A 26,237-nucleotide genomic window follows, 5' to 3' on the forward strand; every position below is an offset into this window, starting at 1 on the left:
ATCATGCAAACCAGTCTCCCATCCATTGACTCTGTTTACACTGCCTGCTGCCTCAGCAAAGCAGCTAGCATAATTAAGGACCCCACACGCTCAGACATTCGCTCTTCCATCTTCTTCCTTCGGGAAAAAGGTACAAAAGTCTGAGGGCACGTACCAACCGACTCGAGAACAGCTTCTGCTCTGCTGCTGTCAGACTTTTGAATGGACTTACCTTGTATTAAGTTGATCTTTCTCTACACCTTAGCTATAACTGTAACACTATGTTCTGCGCTCTCTCATTTCCTCCTTTATGAACAGTATGTTTTGTCTGTATAGCACGCAAGACACAATACTTTTCACTACGTTAATACGTGTGACAATAATAAATCAAATCAAAGGAGCAATTTAGCATGGCCAATGAAACTAACCCGCACAGCTTTGGAGTATGAGAGGAAACTGACATAGAGGCAGGGAGAACGTGCAAACTCTGCACGGACACTGACTCAAGCCGGGAATTGAATCCGGGTTCCTGAAGCTGTGAGGCAGCAGTGCTAACCACTGTGCCACTGTGCCACCTCAGTTTAGGTACTTTCAAAGTATAACAAAACATTTTCAACCACAGGTTTAATTTCATGACATGTTTAATCATCCACACACCACAACAACATGCAAACTAAAGCTCTCATTGCCAAAATTGATTCACATTGCATGAGAATCATCTGAAAACCAAGTATAACGTGATTGGATTAGGGCTGTCAAACTCCACTCCTCTTTCCCCGTTGGTTACAAGCCTCCACCCTCTATTTCCTGTATACGAGACTATATATGTTCTAAGTTCCTGTTTGTTCTAACTGCGTGCATATCAGACAAACTTGCGAACCTTGGATTCCAAATTGTGCTGGCATCTTTTTTTTTAAATTTGTTATCATCTTCATCTAGGATGTGGTTAAACTCCAGCCCATTGGGTCTGCACAAGTCTGTGAAAATACGCTGCAGTCAAGAAAAACATTAGAGGGAACTGACCGAGTGGGAATGGGAAGTCTCCTAATGTCTTCGGAGCTTCAGGTAAGTTTGGAATATTGATTCCTTACAGTTTCTTGTCACTGTGAGCCACTCAGATATGGAATTATGACAAACGAGTCTGGAATGGTTTTACGTAAATGTATTCAAGCAATTGAATTCAAGTGTGATAAATAGCTCATTCAATTCACCATAATATACTGCTAATCTCTAATTGTCTGTAAAAGCACCATCTAATCACAACTCTGAAAGAAGCCTTTCTGGAAAATTCAATGGACTATCAAAAGACTTTACACTGTGAAGACTATAATCTTCCAGGTTTGCCTAAATCAGTCATAAAATATTTTGTCTTTAAGATATTAATGCTGTTTACCTGAGACAGTTTTAGACTTGTAACACACAGCAATTTAAAATAGGCTTAGATAACAAAAGGAGAGAAAATGGTATGCTGGCTTAGTGAACCACTTTCATCACTGCATCCTATATCATAATTTCATTTGGTCTGAAGGGATGAGAATAACATCTCTCTGCTCACAATTCATTCCAAATGGTCCACTTCTGTGAGGCAGTCTCAACGTAAGACTTTTGGGAATACGGGGCTGGTATGTTGGAAGCTATTATTTTTTATAATTGCAAATTACATTCTCACTACTCCTCTCTGGAGTAGCTCATGAATTTATATCACAAAGCTACTCACAAGTTATTGCTAAATGATGTACAATATTTGGCAGACAGCATTACGCCTGCTTTATAAAACGCACAGAATGACCCATTAGAGGGTGCTCTTCAAGTTATGTACGCTCTGCCTGATGGCAGATCCTTGTCTCAGTGCTCCATCTGAGGCAGTTTGATCAGTGGTGGTTTGTCATTGCCTTCCCCCCTCAGGAGCTCCCCATTCTATGTCAGCCAGAACAGGAATTGAATCTGCACTGTTGGCATTACCCTGAACCATACACACTGGCCATTTAGCTGACAAGTGGCACAGTGGCAATGTCGCTGGATTTAGTAATCCAGTGACTTAGGCTAACGCACAGATTCAAATCCCACCACAGCTGGAGGAATTTAAATTCAATTCCTTACAGTAACGGGAGGGTTGCCTCACATCCTTTTAAAGAGTATCTGGATGAGCTCTTGGCACATCATAACTCTTCGCCCATAGCCTTGAATGTTGGCAGATGGAATTACATCGGAGTTTAGGTATTTCTAATGTGTCGGTGTGGACTCAATGGGCGAAGAGCCTCTTCTGTGCTGTATGATTCGATGACTATATAAAGCTAGTCTCAGTGATGACGGCCGTGAGACTATCACCAATTGTTGTAAAGACCCACTTGGCTCTGTAATGTTCGTTAGGGAATGAAATCTGCTGTCTTTTCCTGGCCTGGCCTAGATGTGACTCCAGACCCACAGCAATCTGGTTGACCCCTAACTGCCCTCTTGAAATGGCCGAGCAAGCCACTCAGTCCGAGGGCAATGGGATGATTAACAAATGTCTCCTTTGAAAAATTCCCACATCCCATGAAAACGAAAGCAGACTGACATGGAGGCAAAGCTTTTGCAGAAAAGCAGGAAATTTCTATCCAACGTGTACTGTGCCTGACCACGAATTAGGTGATCTTAAGATTGGGTGCTAGCAGATTGGAGGAGATGTCAAGGAAAAATTCCCACACTGGCGACCCTCATATTGGGAACAATATAAAAGAAGAACTTTAAGACAATGCTTAAATCCTGCACAAATACAAACTAATTTCATCATACTTCTAAAGTTGGGTGAAAAATGCAACTGGGAAGCAAACAGGAACATTCTGTCCTGCCCCGTTAAATATCTCTGCTTACCAATCGTAAATGATTTTGAAATTAACTTTGTAAATTGGTATAGGCAGGAGAGTTCTACCAGCTGGAAAACATTCCCAGTTTAAAATATCACTGTATGTCTTTTGTAGATTATCTATGAAAGAAAAGATGCGCACTGTTTGAAAGCTGAAGTTAGTCGTTGCTTGAGTGGTTGACATGTTTCTGCACAGGGACCAAATCTAGAGATGAATTGGAAAGTCTATTGAGCGTTATCTCTATTGGCCACAATAGGGGCCGTAGCTGTGACGCATAAGTTTAAAGGGAGTTTTTTCAGTGATGAATTGAATATAGTTGCAACTAAATTCCCCAACAGAATTGGACCTTATCTTTCCTTATCTAAGCAAAGATATACTTCCATTGGAGGCAGTCCAGAGAGGGCTCATGAGGTTGAGCCCGGGTATGGAGGGATTTGCTTATGAGTAGAGGTTGAGTTGATTGGGCCTGTACTCATTGGAATTTAAAAGGATGAGAGACATATAGGATTCTCAGGGGGTTGACAGGGTAGATGTTGAGAGGTTGCTTCCCCTTGTAGGAACATCTAGGATCAGAGGGCATTATCTCAAAGTAAGGGGAACTTCAGACCGAGATGAGGAGGAATTTCTTTTTTCAAAAGGTAGTGAATCTGTGAATTTTTTAGAGGCTGGATTATTAAATATGTTTAAGGCTAAGATAGATTTAAAACCATTAAGGGAATCAAGGGTTATGGGGATAAGGTGGGAAAATGGAGCTAAAGATCATAATATCAGATTAGTCATGAACATATTGAATGGCAGGACAGACTTGATGGGCCAAATGGCCTACTTCTGCAGCTACGTCTTGTGGTCTTATAGACTGAGAAATAAAAAAAAAAGGTAAAGGTTTTGTGCAAAGGACAAACTTGATTGTGCCCTGCAAAATTATGGCATGATACAGGATCTGCCAGTTAGGTAATTATCATATAAAATATGCAGTCCCATGTAAATATGTAAATAAAGTACACAAATACAAATGAAAACAATGGTGCAGGTGTATTTAGTTTTTAAGGTGTTACTGCAGTGGCTAAGGACCAACATGGTTTAATATGTGATTTTATACAGTGTGTGAGTGCAAAGAAAAATATTGCTTTAAGTTTAAAAGTAAATCAATGTGCTGTTAGATGTTAATAGAACATAGAACACTACAGCACAAACAGGCCCTTCGGCCCACAAGTTGCGCCGATCACATCAATACCTACCAATCCATAGACCTATCTATAACCCCCAATCCCATTAAATCCCATATACTCATCCAGAAGTCTTTTAAAAGACCCCAGCGAGTTCGCCTCCATCACCACTGATGGCAGCCGATTCCATTCACTCACCACCCTCTGAGTGAAAAACTTACCCCTAACATCACCTCTGTACTTGCTTCCCTGCACCTTAAATCTGTGTCCTCTCGTAGCAACCATTTCAACCGGGGAAATAGCCTCTGAGAATCCACCCTATCTATTCTCAACATTTTATAAACCTCTATCAGGTCGCCTCTCAACCTTCGTCTTTCCAGGGAGAAGAGTCCCAGCTCCCTCAACCTATCTTCATAAGGCATGCCTCCCAATCCAGGCAACATCCTTGTAAATCTCCTCTGCACCCTTTCAATAGCTTCTACGTCCTTCCTGTAGTGAGGTGACCAGAACTGCGCACAGTACTCCAAGTGGGGCCTGACAAGGGACTTATAAAGTTGCAGCATTACCTCCCGACTCCTAAACTCAGTTCCTTAATTAATGAAGGCCAGTACATCATACGCCTTCTTGACCACATCCTCCACCCGCGAGGCCGATTTAAGAGTCCTGCGGACCCGGACCCCAAGATCCTTCTGCTCTTCAACACTGCTAAGACTCCTGCCCTTGATAGTGTACTCATTCATCCCATTGGTCCTGCCAAAATGGACCACTACACATTTATCTGCGTTGACGTCCATCTGCCACTTCTCCGCCCAGTCTTGCATCCTACTTATGTCCTGCTGCAACTTCTAACATCCTTCCAGACCATCCACAACACCACCGACCTTCGTGTCATCGGCGAACTTACTAACCCATTCCTCCACTTCCTCATCTAGGTCATTTATGAAAATGACAAACAGCAAGAGTCCTAGAACAGATCCCTGGGGCACTCCACTGGTGACTGACCTTAACAGAGGGAACAAAAGCAATTACATGAAAATACACGTTACCTGTGTCAGCCATCGCTAAGTTGGTAACACTATCACCTTTAAATTACTAAATTGTGGATTCAAGTCCCATTCAAGAGATTTCTCTTCAGGAATTGCAATGCTGAACTAAGGGGTGACATATTGTTGGAAATGCCTTCTTTTGAGTAAGATATTAAACCAAGGTCCCATCAGTTCTCTCAGATAGACAAAAATGTTTCCATTGAACTATTTCGACGAGTAGGAGGAAGTTATTCATGGTGTCCTGGCCAATACTTAGCCTTCAATTCACATCACAACAATATATTATTGAGTTGTTATCACCTTATTGTTTCTGGGAGCTTGCTGTGCACAAATTAACTCCCGCATTTCCCATATTACAACAGCAATTACACATCAAAAATACTTAATTGGCTGTAGAATACTTTGGGATGTCTTGAGGTAGTAAAATGGAGTAAGAGACATTTAAAGTTGTGCCAGAGGATTTCTAAGGCGCTAGCACTAACACATTTGATTGAAGATCAAGCTGGTGTCTTTCTGTCTTTGGGCTTCACCATTTCCACCTTCAATTACAACACAGACATCATATATTCTGATTACCAACAAAGCAATGGGTATTCATTACAGTGGGAGCAGTGATGTGTGTGTGGCCCTATCTCACATTGATAAGATGCCAGGCCCCTGCCAGTGTACACGATGATACCCAGAAGCCTGATGATCCAGACTTCCCAGTAGAAGTTGAGATGCTGCATTCTGCTGCTGAAACCACTCAGATAATTGATCATGAGCCACATCAATGCTTTAATGCAAATATTAGCAGCCTGCCACTCTGACACTAAAGGCAAAGGGAACAAGAATCTCAAAGTAAGGTCATGGAGATAAAGTCAAGTTGAAGTCAGTGGAATAAAATTCAGAGATATAAAATAGGCTGTTGATTCATCATTGCCCATTTTACGTTATTGCACAAAACTAAAATTTCTCTGTGTCCTTTTCCTTTGATGTTGGGTGATTGATTCTGTAGTGGTATGAACTCAGCAAAATATATTTTTATATATTTTCTAACTTGGAGCTATGCAGAGATGATACACCAGTTTCTGTGTATGTAGAAATTTTATTTACAGGAGTTTTTCTTTTAATATCTGCTCCATGTTTACAGCTCAAGCTTCCATCAATATGCTTACTTTGCTCCAAATCCACACCCAGGCTTAACTAATCAAGCCCAGTGAACATTAATAGTAAACAGACTCACATAATCACACAGAGAACAATTGAAAACTACAAGTGGGACTGAAGTTCTTTCTTAGAGGGTTAATGGACTTGTCCTGGCCAGTGAGATACTGCTGAACAGCTGTGTCTGCAGGTTGATGCTGCTACACCTTGTGATCATCATATACCTCTTTCATCATGTGGTGAAAATACTTTTTCCAACTGTGGCCAAAAGTAGCTGTCCCCATTGGGTGACAAAGTTATTGTCTCCAGCAGCCAGCCTGCGTAGTATTGCTCCTTATCAAAAATAATGTTAAACTGCAGCAAGATGTAGGCATTGCGACGTTACATGGAAAGTGTTGCCAATAACCACAGAACAGCTGGACATCAAAAGAGTAATGGTTCACAAAGGTCATGATGTGGAGATGCTGGCGTTGGACTGGGGTGGGCACAGTAAGAAGCCCAACCAGTTTATTTGGAATCACGAGCTTTTGGGGTGAAGAAGCGAGACTCCGAAAGCTCGTAATTCCAAATAAACCTGTTGGACTTTAACCTGGTGTTGAGACTTCATACTGTTCACAAAGGTGACTATCCCTCTGTATTCTCCAGCATGGGCAGCAGTGGGTGGCACGGTAGCACAGTGGTTAGCGCTGCTGCTTCACAGCTCCATGGACCTGGGTTTGATTCCTGGCTTGGGTCACTGTCTGTGTGGAGTTTGCACATTCTCCCTGTGTCTGCGTGGAATTGCTCTGGGTGCTCTGGTTTCCTCCCACAGTCCAAAGATATGCTGGTTAGGTTGATTGGCCATGCTAAAATTTCCCCTTAGTATCCTGAGATGCATAGGTTAGAGGGATTAGCGGATAAATGTGTGGGGATATGAGGGTAGGGCCTGGGTAGGATTGTGACCGGTGCAGACTCGATGACCCAGATGGCCTCCTTCTGCACTGTAGGGATTCTATGATTCTCCATGGAGCCACAAAATCATTACTCTTGGAAAATAAGGCCTGCATGTTGCAGGTATACAGATTGATTTTCCAGTTGTCTCCAGCTTCCCCCTGAAATGATCCTGGTGCATAGAATCCAGAGCGATGGTGACTGAAGCACCATGTGGAAAGCAGTGACTGCTATGGGCATAGCATCAGCAGGAGATGCAATCTATGACAATGTTACAGGTTTGTGATTGTACCCTGCATGAATCTCAATCTTCTCTTCCACTAACCTCATTCAGGTTCAGAGAGCTTAATGATAGTGTGAGCCATGAGCAGGATAAGGCTGTCAGAAAGCAGCCCTCCTCCTTCCAGACCTCCTTGAAGAGCCAGTTGATATATCTTGAAGCTTTAGGTAGCATGGATATTGATACATCAGCTGCCTGGACTGTATGCAGTGTGACACATGGGTAGTTATTCGAGTAGGTGCTGAATCATGGAATCGTAGATTGGTTACAGCGCTGAGAGAGGCCTTTTGACTGTCATATCCCTGCTGGCTTTTTTCAAGAGCAATTTACTCAGAGCTGCTCTGTACTGAATGATTTTATCCTGAATGATAACTCTATCATCCATGTCTGCTTTTGCCTTTCCCCTGATCCTGAATATTTCTTCAGTGCCTTTTTGGGAATGGATCAGGTGATAGATTTTGCCACTAAGGGAAATCCATTCAAGACAAATTTGTCATTAATGCCCAAGGTGAAGTCTTCTGCAGCCGAGAAGCACGCCATGGAGGTCAGAAAATCCCGCCCTGTGCCTTTGAGAATTAGATTATCAGCAACGACTGACTTTATTATAATCTGCATATTGTATATTTGTAAGGATACTTGAAGGATATTATTAAACTAGAGAGAGTGCAGAAAAGATTTACTAGGATGCTACTGTGTCTTGCTGGTTTGAGTTATAAGGATGGACTGGATAGATTGGGACTTTCTTCCCTGGAGCGTAGGAGGCTTAGCGGTGTTCTTATAGAGGTCCATAAAATAATGAGGGGCATAGATCAGCTAGATATTCAATATCTTTTCCCAAAGGTAGGGGAGTCTAAAACAAGAGGGCATAGGTTTAAGGTGAGAGGGGAGAGATACAAAAGGGTCCAGAGGAGCAATTTTTTCACACAGAGGGTGGTGAGTGCCTGGAATAAGTTGCCAGAGGCAGATTCAATTTTATCTTTTAAAAAGCATTTACACAGTTACGTGGGTAAAATGAGTATAAGGGATATGGGCCAAATGTGGGCAACTGGGACTAGCTTAGAGGTTACAAAAAGGGGTGGCATGAACAAGTTGGGCTGAAGGGCCTGTTTTCATGCTGTAAATTTCTATGACTCTATGTACTTTTTGATATGCATGTTAAAAGTTTGCAACAAGTGATAAATTTCATGAATGGAAGTTTTCTTCCACTTGAGTCGTCTTAGTGGCTTCCAAATATCAATGCCTGAGACAGGAATAGGAGGATGTCAATACTTACATCATTCAAGACAACTCGGGCTTATTTATGTAGACCTGGGTGGGGATCATAATAACAGTTAATACCTCTGATGTAAATGTGATCATTACAATTATGACTCCTCATTTTTCCCACCTCTCATTTGATTGTAGTAAGTTTTTTTTAAATTTAAAAGGATGTACTTGCCAGTTCTGTAAGCGTTTAACTGTTTAGAAGCCGTGATCACAAAAAAAAACAAATCAGGCAGGTTTTCTTAAGTTTAGCAAAGAGATTAGGTACATTGTACTTGAACTGATTAGAAAATAATAAAATATGCACTGACTATCACATGCATACATAATCAGAGTCTCGTCCCCCTCCCCCCTACCCCACCCCGACACACACACACACACACACACACACACACACACACAAATGCAGAATACAGAGTGAGGAAGAATAAGCTGAAAGTTCCTTAGTAAAAGAAATATATGGTCAGTGCATCAGTGAATGTTGATTAGATGTCCCTTTGTTGGTCCCTAATGCTTCAATTTAAAGTTGTCTGGTTAATTTGATTGCTGGTAATGAATTTCTGTTGTAAAAGCTCACTGTTTGCAGAAGGTATGCTTCTGGTTGGTCCTGATCAGCAAACTGGGCTCACAGTTTACCAGGAAGGGTGGACAGAGAGGGAGACAGAAAGAGAGAAAACGAAGCTCAACACTTGTTCATGACACAGGTGATAGGATCTTTCACATTCTCTCGTTGGGTGTTCATAAACCCAGCGTCTCCTTCCCAGTAAAGCGGACTGTGGAATGCATAGTGATGCAAATTGGGGCAGCCATTTTTGGCTCTGATTTCTTTTGCACCTATTCCTAAAGTCTGTTCTTTTGTTTAATTTCAAGTTTTCAGCCTATGGATTAATGATCACTATTTGAAATAGGCGCATATTCATAATTATTCTTTTGACTTTTTATGGATTCTAACAAACTCATTGACTTGGCAATTCATGAAATCATAAAATCCCTACAGTTTAAAAGGAGGCTATTTGGCCCATTGAGCCTGCAGCAACAACAATCCCACCCAGGCCCTATAACCTTAACCCTACGTATTTAATCCACTGATCCCACAACACCAAATGGTAATTTAGCATGGCCAGCCTACCTAACCTGCATAGCTTTGGACTGTGGGAGGAAACCGGAGCACCCGGAGGAAATCCACACAGACAGTGACTCGAAGCTGGAATTGAACCTGAGTTCCTGGCACTGTGAGACAGCAGTGCTAACCACTGTGCCCCTTTTCAAATGAGGCCATGGAAAAGAGGAGAATTATTCAACTCCTTGTAACCTGATTTTAACAATATTAAACCCCGTTTACCTGATTGCAATTTTGGATAAGAAACTATAACCTAAGTAGCAAAAGTGCATAGTTCTTAGAATGTATTATATCCATGAAAAAGGAAGTCACTTCATAACTTCCTCTTGGAACAAGGGTCACTTCTTCTTTCCAACTCGTAGGAGGACTCTATAGACACTGCAATGTACAAATGAGGAAGTTGGCTTATGTGCAAAACTAAGATCATAACAGATTCATTTTATTGTTTTACGTTGACAGGTTGTGTTTATGTTAATTTGGAAGAGTTTTTATATGTTGCTGTCACCAGGAAAGATGGCCATTTTTGTTGCTTAATCATCTTGCACATGACAGCAAAGCCTTAATTTAATCATATCTTAAATGTAGAAAATAGTCTCATGTTGCTTCACAGAAGCAATAATTAGCCAGCAAGTCAATCAAGTTATCTAGAGGGGAGATTAAGTCTTTGGTCAACGAAGTAAGTCCTGGGGAGGATCTTGAATAGTGTTGAAAGGGGTAGATTGAAATGGAAGAGTAGCACAGGGGCCTAGGCAGATGACAACACTGCAAATGAAATGGGATGAAGGGAGGGATGCATCTGGCTGTTATCAGAGCAACGGGAAATTTTGGTCGGAGAGGGGTGCAGTTGGTCACTTGTAGGTTGTATATAACAAGGATAAAGACATGAAGAGAATTGGAACATGAGAACAAGAAGTTTAAATTGTAAGTGTTGGAGGATCAAAAGCCAATAGAATTGGGGGTGGGAGGGTGAGTGGAACTTAGTGTGAGCTAAAATGTGGACAGTAGAGTTTGAGATGAAATGAAACTTACCTGATACAATGGCCAGAATTTCACTGGCCTGCCCGCCGTGGGAATCAGAGTGGGCAAGGTACGGAGAATGGGAAGGTCTGTTGACCTGGGTCAGAATTTTATGGTTTCAGGACACATGAGGCTGTAATATTCTACCCATTAGATCAATGACCAGTCAGGAATGGATTAGAATAGTTGAGTAAGAGCAGGAAGAAAGGCCGCAGTTGAGATGACTGACATAAGAGGCAACTCCACTGAGTTGAACGAGGGTTGGAAGACATTGATGGTGTATTGAGGACGGTGAGAAGGAAAGCTGCAGCCCAATTACATGGATGGCTGTATTCAAAGTCACCAAGTGTTGTGGTGAAGGTGGAAACACAATTGGAAAGATTCAAGCAAGGAGGTTCAGGAATGGGCATGGGTTTGGGAGGTGGCAGCATGTTCAAGAGCTTTGGAGTGAAAAAAAGAGTTTGAGGTGGCAATATGTAAACTAGGTGGATTTGGATTTTGGAGATTGGTTTAGCAATTGATCATATGAGGAGGCTGGTGATGACAAATGCTTTGAAGGGGGGAGAAAATGGTGCCTGAGGGAAGTAGAAAGTTTACCATGTCAGCTAGCACAGGGGACATGGAGGGAAGTTGGGCGGTGAGTCATTTAATGGGAGCAGTGTAATGGGTGCAAGAAATGATTCTCATGATGAGATATTAAAGAGGGCATCATGGAAAACGCAGGAGAAAGCAGAGAAGGAGCAGGAGAGGCAGCTGAATGTCTTGTCTTAACCTTAGTGACAATGAAATCCATGAATTCAAAGTACTTGCAACAGTTGCAAGAGTGGATAGGCAAGGATAAAGGTCTAAAAGAATTTTTCCCTGCAATAAAATGAGCCTGGAGTTGATGTAGGTGTCCAGGATAGTTGTGAAGCAGGAATAGTTTTGGCAGGAGGAAGGAAAGCTCTGTAGTGTTCAGTGTGATCCAGCTAGCTCTGCTAATGGATATCTCAAGTGATTTAATACAAGCTGGTGTCACCTAGACTTGGGGAAGTGAAGGGAGCAGGATGGGAGAGAACAAGTGATTGATTCAAGAAAAATTTGATGAAGGTGGTTGAGCAGATTGCTAGCTGCAGAGGTAGCATGGCTACTGGAAAAGGCAAAGGGAAATGACAGTTCAAAAATGCCTTGAGAGACAGTTTTTCCAGAGGCGGACACTGACAGACATTGGGATGGAAAGAGGTTAAAGGATATGGATTGTGGGATATAGCAGGAATTGGTCAGGGCTGGTCTTAACTGTGATAGAAACCATGGATGTAGTCTGGCACGTGAGATGGCAATGTCAGGACGATGGCCACGTTATGTGGCTTAAGGGAGTTTACATGGAGTGAGAGGTCAATGGAGGAACAAATCACTTCAATGCTGAATCAGGAACTCCGTACACAAGCTTTCTTTGTTTTAAACATCCTCACCCCACCTCCCAGGGTGTTCTTTACTGCATCTGGACTAATGCATCACGGTGGCAGAGCGGATAGCACTGCTGCCTCACAGCGCCAGGGATCCGGGTTCAATTCCAGCCTTGGGCTGGAATTGAGTCTGTGTTGAGTTTGCACGTTTCCACCACCACCACCACCACCCACCCACCCACCCCCCCCCCCGGCTTCTTTCAGGTGCTGTGGTTTCCTCCCGCAGTCCAAAGATGTGCGTGTTGGATGGATTGGCCATGCTAAATTGCCCCTTATGGTCAGGGGGATTAGCAGGGTAAATGCATGTAGTTAAGGGGATAGGGCCTGGGTGGGATTGTTGTCAGTGCAGGCTCGATGGGCCAAGTGGCCTCCTCCTGCACTGTAGGGATTCTATGATTGATGCATTCTATAATTATATGATCCCACCTGATTTTCCAATACACATGCAGTCGGGGCAGATATAAGCCAGCAGCACCTATACCATCCAAACAGCTTACAGCAAAATAACATTATGGGTCTCTTTAGTGATTGATGCAACATTTGTCAGGCAAACTGCTGCTGTTGGGAGGCCATACAGGAAAGTTTCCCCTTATTCCCCCCAGTTCCTTGTCTTATCGTTTTCTCATACTTCCTGGTTTTTGCTTCAGCTTTGTTTGTGCACGTTGTAATTCCCTGATCAGTTTTGCTGGCACCTCAGTTCCTTCATTTCAATAAAACCACATTTACGGGATGCACCGGAATTCCCTCAGAGAGCCCTGTTCCACTTTTTCAAGATTTTGTTAAGTTGGTGAAGCACATTTTGTTTTAATTTGTCACTTATATTCCCTCACGCCTCTCTGTGGGGCTGCCTTTCCTTCCCATTGTGCTCTCTTTGGGCCGTAGAGATCCTGTTTTTCTCAAAATCATAGAATCTCTACAGTACATTCAGCCCATCGAGTCTGTACCGAGCACAATCCTACCTAGGCCCTATTTCCGTTTACCCTGTTAATGCTCCTGACACTAGGTTCAGTTTTGCATGGCCAATCAACCTAGACAGCACATCTTTGGAGTGTGGGAGGAAACCGGAGCACCCAGAGGAAACCCATGCAGACACGGTGGGGGAGATGTGCAAACTCTACTAGGACAGTGACCCAAGGCCAGAATTGAACCTGGGTCCCTGGCGCTGTGACACAGCAGTGCTAACCACTGTGCCACTGTACTGCCCTCTAGTTCTAACGGCTCCCTGGATTGCTGCTGCGAGTGGGCCTCTATAATGCTGACAGTCTTTCCACATAGTGGGGACCGCCCTGCAGCTGGGAAACTGCTGATGGCCCGGCTCGAAGACCCTTACTTAAGGCCTTAATTTTTCAAATCTGCTGATCCACACTCCCGGCTACCAACTGCACGCTGCTGGGGCCTTCACTTGTAACAGGATGGAGTCAGGGAGCTGCTTCAACATGGCTTCCCGCTATTTTACCAGCCATCTGGTTCCATTTCCACTACCCTGGGGCCAGTGAAGTGACCTCCAATGCTGTAGACTAACACTTCATTCCTACACTAATCTAGCCTACTACAAAAATTTGACACTGTACAATGTTTATAACGTTGCAATCGGTTGATTCAAATTTTTGCCAACCATATTTTGCATACTGTATTGGAGTACAAGCCTCCCCATAGCACTATCAAATATTGTATGAAGGATGGTGATTCTCATTTTATTCTTCTTATAAGGTCCAAGTGCAACATGATCTGATATTCTGTAAGGTCCCGTTTTATTACTGCAGCATGGAAAAGACCCAAATGACATCCACAATGATCGCTCTCTCACTCACACACACACACACACATACACACACACACACACACACACACACACACACACACACACACACACACACACACACACACACACAGCCTTCAATCCCCATTCCAGGCTGAATAACTCATAAATCTTAGCCACATAAATCAATTAAAGTCAGTCAGATTATAGATCCATAGATATTTATCTCATCCAATCTGAATTGGGACATTCATAAACTACTGGATTAACACCTTCTCAAATCAATAAAGAAGAAATCAGAAAAACCAAATAATTGTTTATTTACTTCGAAATCACGATTCTCAATGAGCACTGAGCACACAAAAAAATAAGAGATGTGGAGAGGCGATTCTCCGACCTCAGCATGCCTGGTGCAGGTCCTGGAGAATAGTGAGTGGGCCTAAAAATTGCTTTTGTGCCCGGTGTCAAACAGATTGTGATCATCCTGGCCTCTTCTCAATGGCATGAACCCGATCATGGCCAGGGGGTTTTGGAGGCCAAGGAAATCCCGGGTGGCTGGGGACATGGCCAAGCAGTGCCCATCAGACAGTACCCACCTGGCAACAAGCAGTGCCCACCAGACAGTACCCACCTGGCAACAAGCAGTGCCCACCTGGCAACAAGCAGTGGCCACCAGGCATTCTGACAGTGGCCAGCCAGCACCTAGCCGTGACCATGAGGCACCCAGGCAGTGTCATCTGGGCCCTACCAATGTGCCTGGAGCAGTACCAAGGCGGTGGGGCCAGGTGGAGGCTATGAGGAGGGTAGGGCAAGGGTTGCTATGCAGGGGAGCTATGGTGGCAGCTGTACTGGGGAGTTGTCATACAGGGGTGGACCATGTTAGGGGTCATGATGAGGGCATGTTAGGAGGATCCATCAGGAGGGTCCCGATGCCCTGATGCTGGTGAGCTGTATTGGGAAGAGGTGGGGGAACATGACTCCAATGTTAAAATAGAGTGGACATGGAGAAGATGTTTCCTCTAGTTGGAAAAACTAGTACCAGAGGGCACAACCTGAGGCTAAAGGGGCAATCCTTTAAAACAGAGATGAGGAGGAATTTCTTCAGCCAGAGAGTGGTGAATCTGTGGAACTCTTGGCTGCAGAAGGCTGTGGAGGTCAGGTCTTTAAGATGGACGTTCTTGATTAATGAGGAGGTCAATGGTTATGGGGAAAAGGCAGGAGAATGGGGATGAGAAAAATATCAGCCATGATTGAATGGTGGAGCAGACTCGATGGGCCAAGTGGCCTAATTCTGCTCTTATGTCTTATATGACATTAACCTTTTTGCTTAAAGAAAGTGGCTTGCCTTGGTATCACTCAGGTTAATCTTTACTATGCTCTCTCCAAGACCTGTATATCATTCTTGAAGTATGGTGCCCAAAACTAAGTGCAATACTTCAGATGGAGTCTGACCAAAACTTTGTGCAATTGAGTAATGACTTCCTTCGCTTTGTTTCCTCAAGGGAATTGGAATACAGCCAAACTTTCAATTATGCTTTTGGATTATGTTTTGTATCTGTGCATAAGTTCTAAGAGATTTATGTACGTGGATACCTCGATCTCTTTGCTCCATTATTTCCCTAATCTCTCTCCATTAAGGATGTGTTGTGATTTGTCTTCCTCCTATCTAAAGTCAGTGATCTCAAATTTCCCCTGAGTATACTGCTCCTGCAAAGATTTGTCAACTCACTTAATCCATCTTGTCCCTTTGTAATTCCCAACTTCCATTTATGTAATTTTCTGAGACTCCTCACTCAGAGTAGTCCACAATGGGCCAAAGGTCCTCTTCTGCACTGTAGGGATCCCATATAGTTCTACATTCCTTCTTTTAACTCATTGTTAGATTTGATGAAGTATAGATTATTGGGAAATACCACATGTCACATCCACCAATCTTAGTGATCACCATCAGTTGTACATTCCAGCCCTATTCCCTATTCATTAGTTATCCTTTTCCCTGCTGCACCATCAATATCCACTCCTTCAACTCAATGTATTGTTAGGAACTAGATATAGCCTTAAATGATTTGTATTTGTTTTGTGGATATTAGGAATAAGATATAGTTTTAAGTAAGCTTCACTTGTGTTTCTGCATTTGTACATTAAGAAGGGGTTAAGAAGCTTCACTTTAGTTTCACTTTAAACTTTGCCTGCATTGTAAGGAGGTTTTATGACCCAAAATCAAATACAAGGTAAAAGAAAAAAAGCTGTTGCTTAGTAACAGAGAGGCCCCAGGGAAACAAAAAGAAGTTTGAGTTGAATTGGAACAAGGTAACCCTGGCAATTGGGGCTTGGGAACAGGGCCTGGGCGTGGGCCTTTAGGGATCTCCACTGGAGGGTTTCAGAGGATGGGGTGCCTCCCCTATTGGTTTACGTGGGCTGTGTACTTACTGAGAGCATTAATGTATAATTTTGTAACTTGTGTTCTTATAAATCTGTCTATATCTGTAAAAGTATAGTTGGGGTGAAGCCGTAGTTTTTTTTTGTTCATTTCACAAGTAGGCTTACATTAACACTGTAATGAAATTACTGTGAAAATCCCCTAGTCGCCACACTCCGGTGCCTGTTTAGATACACTCAGGGAGAATTTAGCATGGCCAATACACCTAACCAGCAGGTCTTAGGACTGTAGGAGGCAACCGGAGCACCCGGAGGATACCCCACAGACACGGGGAGAGCATGCAGACTGCACAGAAAGTGACCCAAGCTGGGAATCGAACCTGGCTCCCTGATGCTGTGAGGCAGTCGTGCTAACCACTGCTCCACCATGCCGCCTGGGTGTATGATAGTTCATCTTTTCTTGTTTAATAAATGTCATACTTTTGTTAAAAGCTAATCAGTTGACTCCTGTGACTCTGTTCAGTAGCCACCGTGCATATAAACAAAAAATTAAAGTAAGGATTATCGAACAGGTTCCACTCTGGGATCTGATTTGTCCAGTAGTAATATTAATTGGAACCGTAACAACATCCACCCTTTTTAAAATTTAATTCAAAAGCTACTTCATTGTCTTTCTCTTCTCAATGCCGTTTGAAAACCTCTCTGACCCAACTTTTGACCTTACCCCTCATCAAGTGTTCATCCTACTCAATATCCTCTTTAATTTCTTGTAAAGCGACCAGGGACATTGTTTTATGTGAAATGCTAGGAAGATGCAAATGGTTGAAAAAGTGGAAGCGAAAAGATTAGAAAGTAACCGTTCATTCTAGCATCGTAATCATTTAAAACACTTCCCGCTACCTGTCACATGATGTGAAAAAGCGTAAGAGTGACTCAGTAGCTTGGTGGCACCTTCACACCACAGATGCCAGTTTTCAGCCAATTCGATTGACTCCATGTGATAGCAAGAAAAAGCTGACTGCACTGGACACAACAAAGGCGACAAACTAAATTCCGCCTGTAGTGCTGAAGGTCTTTGCTCTAGAACAACCTATGCCACTAGCCAAGCTGTTTCAGTATAGTTACAACACTGACATCAACTTGAGGATCACATAGTTGTGTCATCCACAAAATGTGGACATTCCAACCTGGCCAATTACCACCACATCAGTTAATTAAATCATGGTTGACCATGACCTAATTCCACACACTTGCTTTTTCCAATATCTCGGAGTACCTTCGTATATAATAAATCTGTTTGCCTCGGAGATAAATTAACATTTCATCTGGCATCCACTGCTTGAGGCTGAATCACAACTAAAGAAAGAAAGTTTATTTAGTATCACAAGAGGGCTTATGTTAACATTGCAATGAAGTTGCTGTGAAAATCCCCTAGCTTGCAACCTTGGTATCAACCATGGAGTTGAGTTCAAGGGATGATGCAAGAGTGCTTCCCTTGATATCAAGGCAGCCTTTAACCATGCATGGCATCAAGGAGAGGTCAATGGAAATCAGGGTAAACCATTCCATTGACTGGGATCAGACCCAGCCCATAAGAAGACGGTTGTGCATGATATCACTGCAGGAGTTCTTCAGGGTAGTGCCACAGGCCAACCCCATCTTCGTCTGCTTCATAAGTCACTCTCTCTCCATCATAATGTCAGAACTGGGGATGTTTGCTGATTATTGTATAGTGTTCAGTTCCATTTGCAGCTCCTCAGTTACTGAAGCAGTCTGAGCCTACATACAGGAAGAGCTTGTCAACATCAAAGCTTGGATTGATAAGTGGCAGTAACAGTTGCTTGCACGTAAATGACCAACTGCAGCAAAAGATAATCTAACCAGCAACCTTTGAAATAACAGCATTACGTTTTCAGGAACCTCCCCACTTTCAATATCCTGGATCCAACACTGACCAGAAGCAGAACTAGACCTGCCACATAGAGTCATAGAGGTTTACAGCATGGAAACAGGCCCTTCAATCCAACTTGTCCATGCCGCCCTTTTTTATTTAAACCCCTAAGCTAATCCCAATTGCCTGCATTTGCCCCATACCCCTCTATATCCATCTTATCCATGTAACTATCTAGATGTTTTCTAAAAGACAAAATTGTACCCGCTCTACTACTGCCTCTAGCAACTCGTTCTAGACACTCACCACCCTCTGTGTGAAAAAATTGCCCCTCAGGACACTTTTGTATCTCTCTCTTCTCACCTTAAACCTATGCCCTCTAGGTTTAGACTCCCCTACCTCTGGGAAAAGATATTGACTATCTAGCTGATCTGTGCCCTTCATTATTTTATAGACCTCGATAAGATCACCCCTCAGCCTCCTACGCTTCCGAGAAAAAAGTCCCAATCTATCCAGCTTCTCCTTATAACTCAAACAATCAAGTCCCAGTAGCATCCTAGTAAATCTTTTCTGCACTCTTTCTAGTTTAATAATATCCTTTCTATAATAGGGTGACCACAACTGTACACAGTATTCCAAGTGTGGTCTTACCAATGTCTTGTACAACTTCAACAAGATGTCCCAACTCCTGTATTCAATGTTCTGACCAATGAAACCAAGCATGCCGAATGCCTTCTTCATCACTCTGTCCATCTGTGACTCCACTTTCAAGGAGCTATAAACATGTACCTCTAGATCTCTTTGTTCTATAACTCTCCCCAACCATTAACTGAGTAAGTCCTGTCCTGGTTCAATCTACCAAAATGCATTGCATAGTATTTGTCTAAATTAAACTCCATCTGTCATTCGTCAGCCCACTGGCCCAATTGATCAATATCGCATTGCAATCGGAGATGACTTTCTTCGCTGCCCACAATGCCACCAATCTTGGTGTTATCTGCAAACTTACTAACCATTGCCTCCTATATTCTCATCCAAATCATTCATATAAATTACAAAAATCAGTGGACCCAGCACTGATTCTTGAGGTACACCGCTGGTCACAGACCTCCAGTTTGAAAAACAACCCTTTACAACCACCCTCTGGCTTCTGTCAAGAAGCCAATTTTGTATGCATTTAGATACCTCAACCTGGATCCCGTGAAACTTAACCTTACCATGCGGTACCTTGTCAAAGGTCTTGCTAAAGTCCATGTAGACAACATCAACTGTACTGCCCTCATCTACCTTCTTGGCTACCCATTCAAAAAGCTCAATCAAACTTGTAAGACATGCTTCTCCATTCACAAAGCCATGCTGGTTGCACAGTACTGTGGTAACAAGAAAAAGGTCAGAGACTAGAGGTGGAATTCTCCCATGCCCCCATTGGCAGGGTCAATAGCGGGGTGAGAATTTGGTGGGTCACCAAAAACTGGTTTCAGGCTGGCCTAAATTTACAGTGGGATGGTCCGATGATGCCTGCAGTTGCAGTTTGGGAATCTGCTGGAGGACGGCAGGAAACTGATTTGCATCTCACTAATGGGATGCAAATGAAGGCCCAGCCAGAATCTTCCCCCACTTCCCATTCTCTGTTACACCACCAGGAAAGCACGTTGATCCAGAATAATATGCCACGTTGTATCCAGTGCTTTTGCACCATCTTTCATGGCAGAGCAGTCTAAACCAGCATGGCATGCAGAAGTGAAGACTTTCCTGGAGCTGCCTTTATAGTTTGGGATGGAAGCTGCCAGTGACCTATCAGGTGGATCTTCCAGCTTCAGTGTTTTTTTTCTTCTTTCTTCAATAGTGTGGCAGAGTTGCAATTTCAGTATAGCACCCTGGTAGAATGGCCAGTCAATCACCATCAAGCCTGCTCCGCCACAAAAGAATGCACAGAACCCCGGGTTGCATAATTAATTACACTGGCGATGGAAGATTTGGCATAGTTTCCCATTGGTCTTTGCAGCGGGAAGCACTCCTGATTCCTGCCCCACCATAGGACTTGGTCTCGGACGGGAGAACCTGTCCCAGATATTCTGTGGTTAGTAATTCAACTCCTAACTTTTCAAAGCCTTTTCATCATAATGAAATAATCTCCAATTGCCCGGGCAAGTGTAGCTCAAGCAACACTCAAGAGGCCCGATGCTATGCAAAGTAAAGCAATATGCTGAATTGAGATCCCAGTCACTATAATAAATATCCTCCAGGACTGCTGTGTGTACAATTTATAATGTGCGTTGCAGCAACGCGCCAAGGCTTCTTTAATAGCACCTTCCAAACTGCAATGCAGATAATCTAGAAAGATAGGGTCAGCAGATGCATGGGAAAAACATCAACTGGATATTTCCCTCTAAGTCATATTACCTGACTTGGAAAGATGTCGCCATTCCGTCATCTCTGATGGGTCAATTCCTGGAACTTCCTCCCTAACAATACGATTGGAATACCTGTACTGCGTGAACTGCAGCAGTTCATGAACAACTCAAGTGTAATCAGGGATGGACAAGGACTACAGACTTTATCTCAAAAATAAATAAATAGAAACAAATTTTGTTTCTTTATTGGATAAACCTTTCAATAGCTAAGTGAGAAGGCAAACGAAAGTTATAATTTCATGTAAGAATTTTTAAAGCAACAATTTTACTTGAATGGCAGTAGGGGTATATCATACCTTTGACATGTGGGCACTAACTAAAAGCCATTGTAGTTTTGCTGTTGGCAGCTTACATTGCCAGCTTGGATGCTTAATACAAAGGTCACATGGAGGAAGTAAGCCTTTCGTCATTTTGAGGATGTTAGTACATATCCTCCAAACATAAGACAAACCAATTTGTCATGACTGTGGTAATGGTAAGGAACATCTGCCAGTGAGTCAATTGATTACCAGTGTTGTGCGCGATGACATTTACACGTGTTTACTGCTCTCCATTGCTTGGAACCATTTAAATACCCTGAAAATATAATGCAGTAGGCAACTTGGATTGAAAATAATGGCTCTCTTTGAGTATCATTATTTATACATTCAACATAAGGAATATGAATGAGTCCAGTCATTCAATATTGATTCACTCCTTGTGGGAAAATGTATGTATAAGTACAATATAGAAGCTTCACATGAAAAAGAATGAGAATCTATTCACAGAATCACAGAATTGTTAAGGTGTAGAAAGAGGCCATTCGGCCCATTGTGGCTGCACAATAACTTGTGAAAGTGAAGACCATCACAGAATGAAAGCGTGGCTGAGTTGGAAAAGTCTTCGTCTGCATGTGAACAAGTAACAAACCACAGCTGAGGTCAGCTGCTTCTGAGATCAGATAATGTAAGAGAATTGCCGATGTCAGCAACATTACTGCTTTGATTGCAAAGTATTCCTTGTGCTAAAAAAAAATTGAATGAATCAGAACTTCAAATTAATTTACTTCAATTTTTTAAAAAATTGTTCATGGGATGTCGGAGTCGCTGGGTGGGTCAGCATTTATTGTCAATCACTAATTACCCTTGAACTGAGTGCCTTGCTGAGTCTTTCCAGGGGACAGTTAAGAGTCAACCGCAATGCTGTGGGTCTGGAGTCACATGTAGGCCAGATCAGATAATGACTGTAGATTTCCTTCCCTATAGGACATTTGTGAACCAGATGGGACTTTTTATTACAGTTGACAATTGTTTTCTGATGATCATTAGAGTTTTAACTCCAGACTTCAAATTTCATCTTCCTCGGTGGAATTCAAACCCATGTCCCCAGAGCTTTACTCTGGGTCTCTGAATTACTAGCCCAGTGAAAGTTTCAGTATGCACTGCCTTCCCCTTGCTAATAAAGAAATAAAGAGGAATAGACAATGACTGGTTAAGAGATTGTGAAAATGTTGGGTGAATTGTTGTCACGTAACAAAGGCAGGCAGTTATAAAGACTTCTGTGATGAAATAACTCCTCAGAGCAGGTGTCCCTTCACCAGGTTCGCTTTATTTACAACTCAATTCCTCTCCTGAGAGTGCTCCAAGTACAAAGTCAGAATCTGGGGTGTCAATAGCCTGACACTCCTCTATATATATATATATATATATATATATATATATACACACACAGGTGAGACTCCCTGAATGGGCGATGAATCATGACTCAATCAGGGAGCTCATACTCCAAGAAGCCATATTCAGTGGCTTCGCTAATGTCATTACACTTGGGTTGAAGATTTATCATTACCTTAAAACCTTTCTGCAACCACATAAAGTAATTCCCTCCTATTCTGAAATGTTTGTGAAGAATATGTTGCAGGATTTGCCTATGATAATAATGGGGGAACCTCCTCATCAGGTGCCTTTGAAAAATTAAACTATTCTATGAATTTTCTTTCATTTTGCACTGTCCATTTCTGTGGATCTTTGATCGTTTAAAAAGTTTGTGTTATTGGCACCATCTAGAGAGTGGGGATTTACTGCAGAAGTTCAGTGATGCCCAATTTGGGTTTGGCCAGGGTCACTCATCTCCTGACCTCATTACAGCCTTGATTCAAACATGGACAAAAGAGCTGAATTTCAGAGGTGAGGTGAGAGTCATAGCCCTTGACATCAAGACTGCATTTGACCGAGTGTGGCATCAAGGAGCCCTAGGAATTAATGGGTATCGGGGGCAAAATCTCTGCCGGTTGGAGTCATACCTGGCACATAGGAAGATGGCTGTGGTTGTGGAGGGTCAATCATTTCAGCTCCAGAACATGTCTGCAGGTGTCCCTTAGGGTAGCGTCCTAGGCCCAAAAATCAATGACCTTCCCTACAACATAAGGTCAGAAGTGGGTATGTTCGCTGCTGATAGCACAATGTTCAGCACCATTCACAACTCCTCAGATAGTGAAGCAGTCCATGTTCAAATGCAACGAGATCTGGACAATATCCAAGCTTGTGCTGACAAGTGGCAAGTAACGTTCGTGCCACACAAATGCCAGGCAATGACCATCATCAATAAGAAACGCTCTAAGCACTGGACCTTGACATTCAATGGTGTAACCATCACTAAATCCCCCACTGTCAACATCATTGGGGTTACCATTGACCAGAAACTCAACTGAACTCACCACATAAACACAGTGACTACAACAGCAGATCAGAGGCTTAGGAATACTACAGAGAGTAACTCACCTCCTGACCCCCCAAAGCTTGTCCACCAGCTACAAGGCACAAGTCAGGACTGTGATAGAATACTCCCCACTTGCCTGGATGGCTGCAGCTCCAACAGCACTCAAGAAGCTTGACACCATTCAGGACAAAGTAGCCCATTTGATTGGCACCACATCTACAAACATTTAATCCTTCCATCACTGATGCTCAGTAGCAGTAATGTGTACTATCTACAAGATGCACTGCAGCAATTCACCAAAGATCCTTAGATAGTACCTTCCAAACCCACGACCACTTCCATCTAGAAGGACAAGAGCAGCAGATAAATGGGAACACCACCACCTGCAAGTTGCCCTCCAAGTCACTCACTATCCTGACTTGGAAAGATATTGCTGTTCCTTCACAGTTGCTGGGTCAAAATCCTGGAATTCCCTCCCTAACGGCATTGTGGGTCAACCCACAGACGGCAGCGATTCAAGAAGGCAGCTCATCACCACCTTCTCAAGGGCAACTTGGGATGGGCAATAAATGCTAGCCAGCCAGTGATGCCCATGTCCCATGAATGAATAAAAAAATTATCAGTGAAGGTACTGTGTAAGCACTGTGCTGGGATCAATAGTTCTTCCAAACCAGTATTTATAGTTATATCAACAACATTTTGTTATTTAAATAACATTGATGAAATTGATTGGATAGACCAAATCACAGAGTTTGAACATTAATCACAATTCTTTATCAATTTTTAATTTCTAAAAGAGGTGTTCCTGATACATTGTGCTGTACTGACAGAGTAAACATGATTTATCTTAGCTTCGTAACAGGGCAATGAGAATAGCGCTTGTTTGGATTAATTTGCCAGACTTTTACTGCCTCGCCTGTCCGAGGCTCATAAGATCCCGCCCGAGGCCAATGGAGAATGCCGTTCTGCCATCAGCACCCTGCTACATGACGATTCCGGGACAGGTGTGCCGGTAAAATTCTGGCAATTGTTCCTGACAGTCTGTTGAAATTCCATTCACATCCAAACCTGCAATTGTTCTAAGTGCAGAATATTTCAAGACATTGAATCATGTCATTTGTAATTAATTGCATTGCGTGGCATTTATTTAGTGTTATTTTTATCAAATCTGGTTAGAAATGTATTAGTTTGTAGCTGTAACTTTAAATAATTGAAATAAGCAGTTTGAGATGTCCTGATTGTAAATATTTGTGTGGCGCTTACTCTTCCATGTGTTTAAAAAAAAAGTTTATTTATTAGTGTCACACGTAGGCTTACATTAACACTGCAATGAAGTCACTGTGAAAATTCCCTAGTCACCACACCCCAGCGCTTGTACGGGTACTCTGCAGGAGAATTTAGCAAGGCCAATGCACCTAACCAGCATGTCTTTCAGGCTGTGGGGGGAAACCGGAGCACCTGGAGGAAACCCATGCAGACACCGGGAGAACGTGCAAACTCCACACAGACAGTGACCCAAGCTGGGAATCAAACCTAGGTTCCTAGAGCTATGAGGCAGCAATGATAATCACTGTGCCACCATGCCACCCCCACCCCTGCCTGCCGGTTTTCAAATTTGAGATGAATAGTTGGTGAGTAGGCAAACCAAAGAAACAAAGAATGTAATTGAAGAAATTAAGACGTCTAGGCTTGGAGACCACAATTTGCAAAGTTATGGACCTTAATATTTTACTATAAGCTTCTGTCCAAAGTTTCTTTTAAAATGATGGACACAAGACCAAATTGAGAAGATGCTCAATATTCATGTTCTAATTTTGTGTGGTATCAGAAAAAGAGTGCGAAGCCGTAGGCTTTGTGGTGACATTCCCATCTCTAACTCAGCCTGCAAAGGTTTTCAGCACCATTCCAGATAGCCCTGGCAAGTGGAGAATACCTGGTTGTCATGTAGCAGGGTGCACATGGCCAGAAGTCATTGGGCCCCAGTGGTACCCACCCTGTTAATCATATCACTAGATGGAGGGAGTTAATGTACATACCAACATAAAGAAAGAAAAATGCCTGGCAGGAAAAGAAAAATATACTCGTATGTTTTGTGGGTTTCACCTCTTCTACAGCAAAGAGCAAAATAATAGGTAGCAACGCTGTAGATTGCTTAACCAACAAGTTGGAGTTTATTGAGGTAGATGTTGCTTCATCACAGTCCAAGATGGAAGAGAAACAGACCCCTGCAAATATTTCTGGTGATGTCTCAGCACGTCATGTGACTAATCACACCGAGGTGCATTGCTTTGCGATACATAACATTCCTCCCTCTACAGCAACAAACTTTTAAATATTACTGCTTACACATCAGTTACATTACTAAGTATTATTACCTATGTATGTGCAATCAACGCAAGGGTCTTTTTGGTGGATGTCGATTTCATTTTGATAAGAGACGATGTACTGAAGCCTGATCTTTGACATCCTTGGTAGCCTGTTCCTCATAAATATCAGAGAGTTCCTCTTGTGAAGTTGATTTGTTGTCAGCTTCCAGAGAGGTTGTTTGTTCTACTGGAGTAGAATCTGAACTTGGATCTTAGTAATCCCTGGTTCAGAGATTTCACAATCTTGGATGTCTGAAGCAAGCCTTTCTGATGTGGTCTGCACTAATTCACTTTTGGAAGCAAGGATGTGATCCCTGTGTTGCACTGCATAAGAAATCGGGCCTGTCTTAGCTAGAATGTTTGCAGGTCCCCACTTCTCACTTGTAGTGTAGTTTCTTACTTAAGCTCTTTCTGCTTGTATAAAAGTCCTTAGTTTTGATGTTCGTTTATGGCAAGTAACTTGTGCTTCTGGTTGTCACTCTACTATTGTAGC

At 42.7% G+C, this 26,237-nt stretch overlaps 1 protein-coding gene across 1 annotated transcript in view; it reads left to right on the forward strand.

Annotated features, from left to right (window-relative positions):
* Positions 1–853: 853 nt before the first annotated feature.
* The window catches only part of pik3r5 (phosphoinositide-3-kinase, regulatory subunit 5), a 121,325-nt gene continuing 95,941 nt past the window's right edge, over positions 854–26,237 (forward strand). The window contains exon 1 of the mRNA XM_080208929.1: positions 854–1,044. The gene's annotated coding sequence lies outside the window, so the exon portion shown is untranslated. The remainder of the gene's footprint in view (positions 1,045–26,237) is intronic.

This window comes from Carcharhinus amblyrhynchos, chromosome 21 (assembly GCF_965287045.1).
Source record: "Carcharhinus amblyrhynchos chromosome 21, sCarAmb.v2.hapA, whole genome shotgun sequence".
Taxonomy (NCBI): domain Eukaryota; kingdom Metazoa; phylum Chordata; class Chondrichthyes; order Carcharhiniformes; family Carcharhinidae; genus Carcharhinus; species Carcharhinus amblyrhynchos.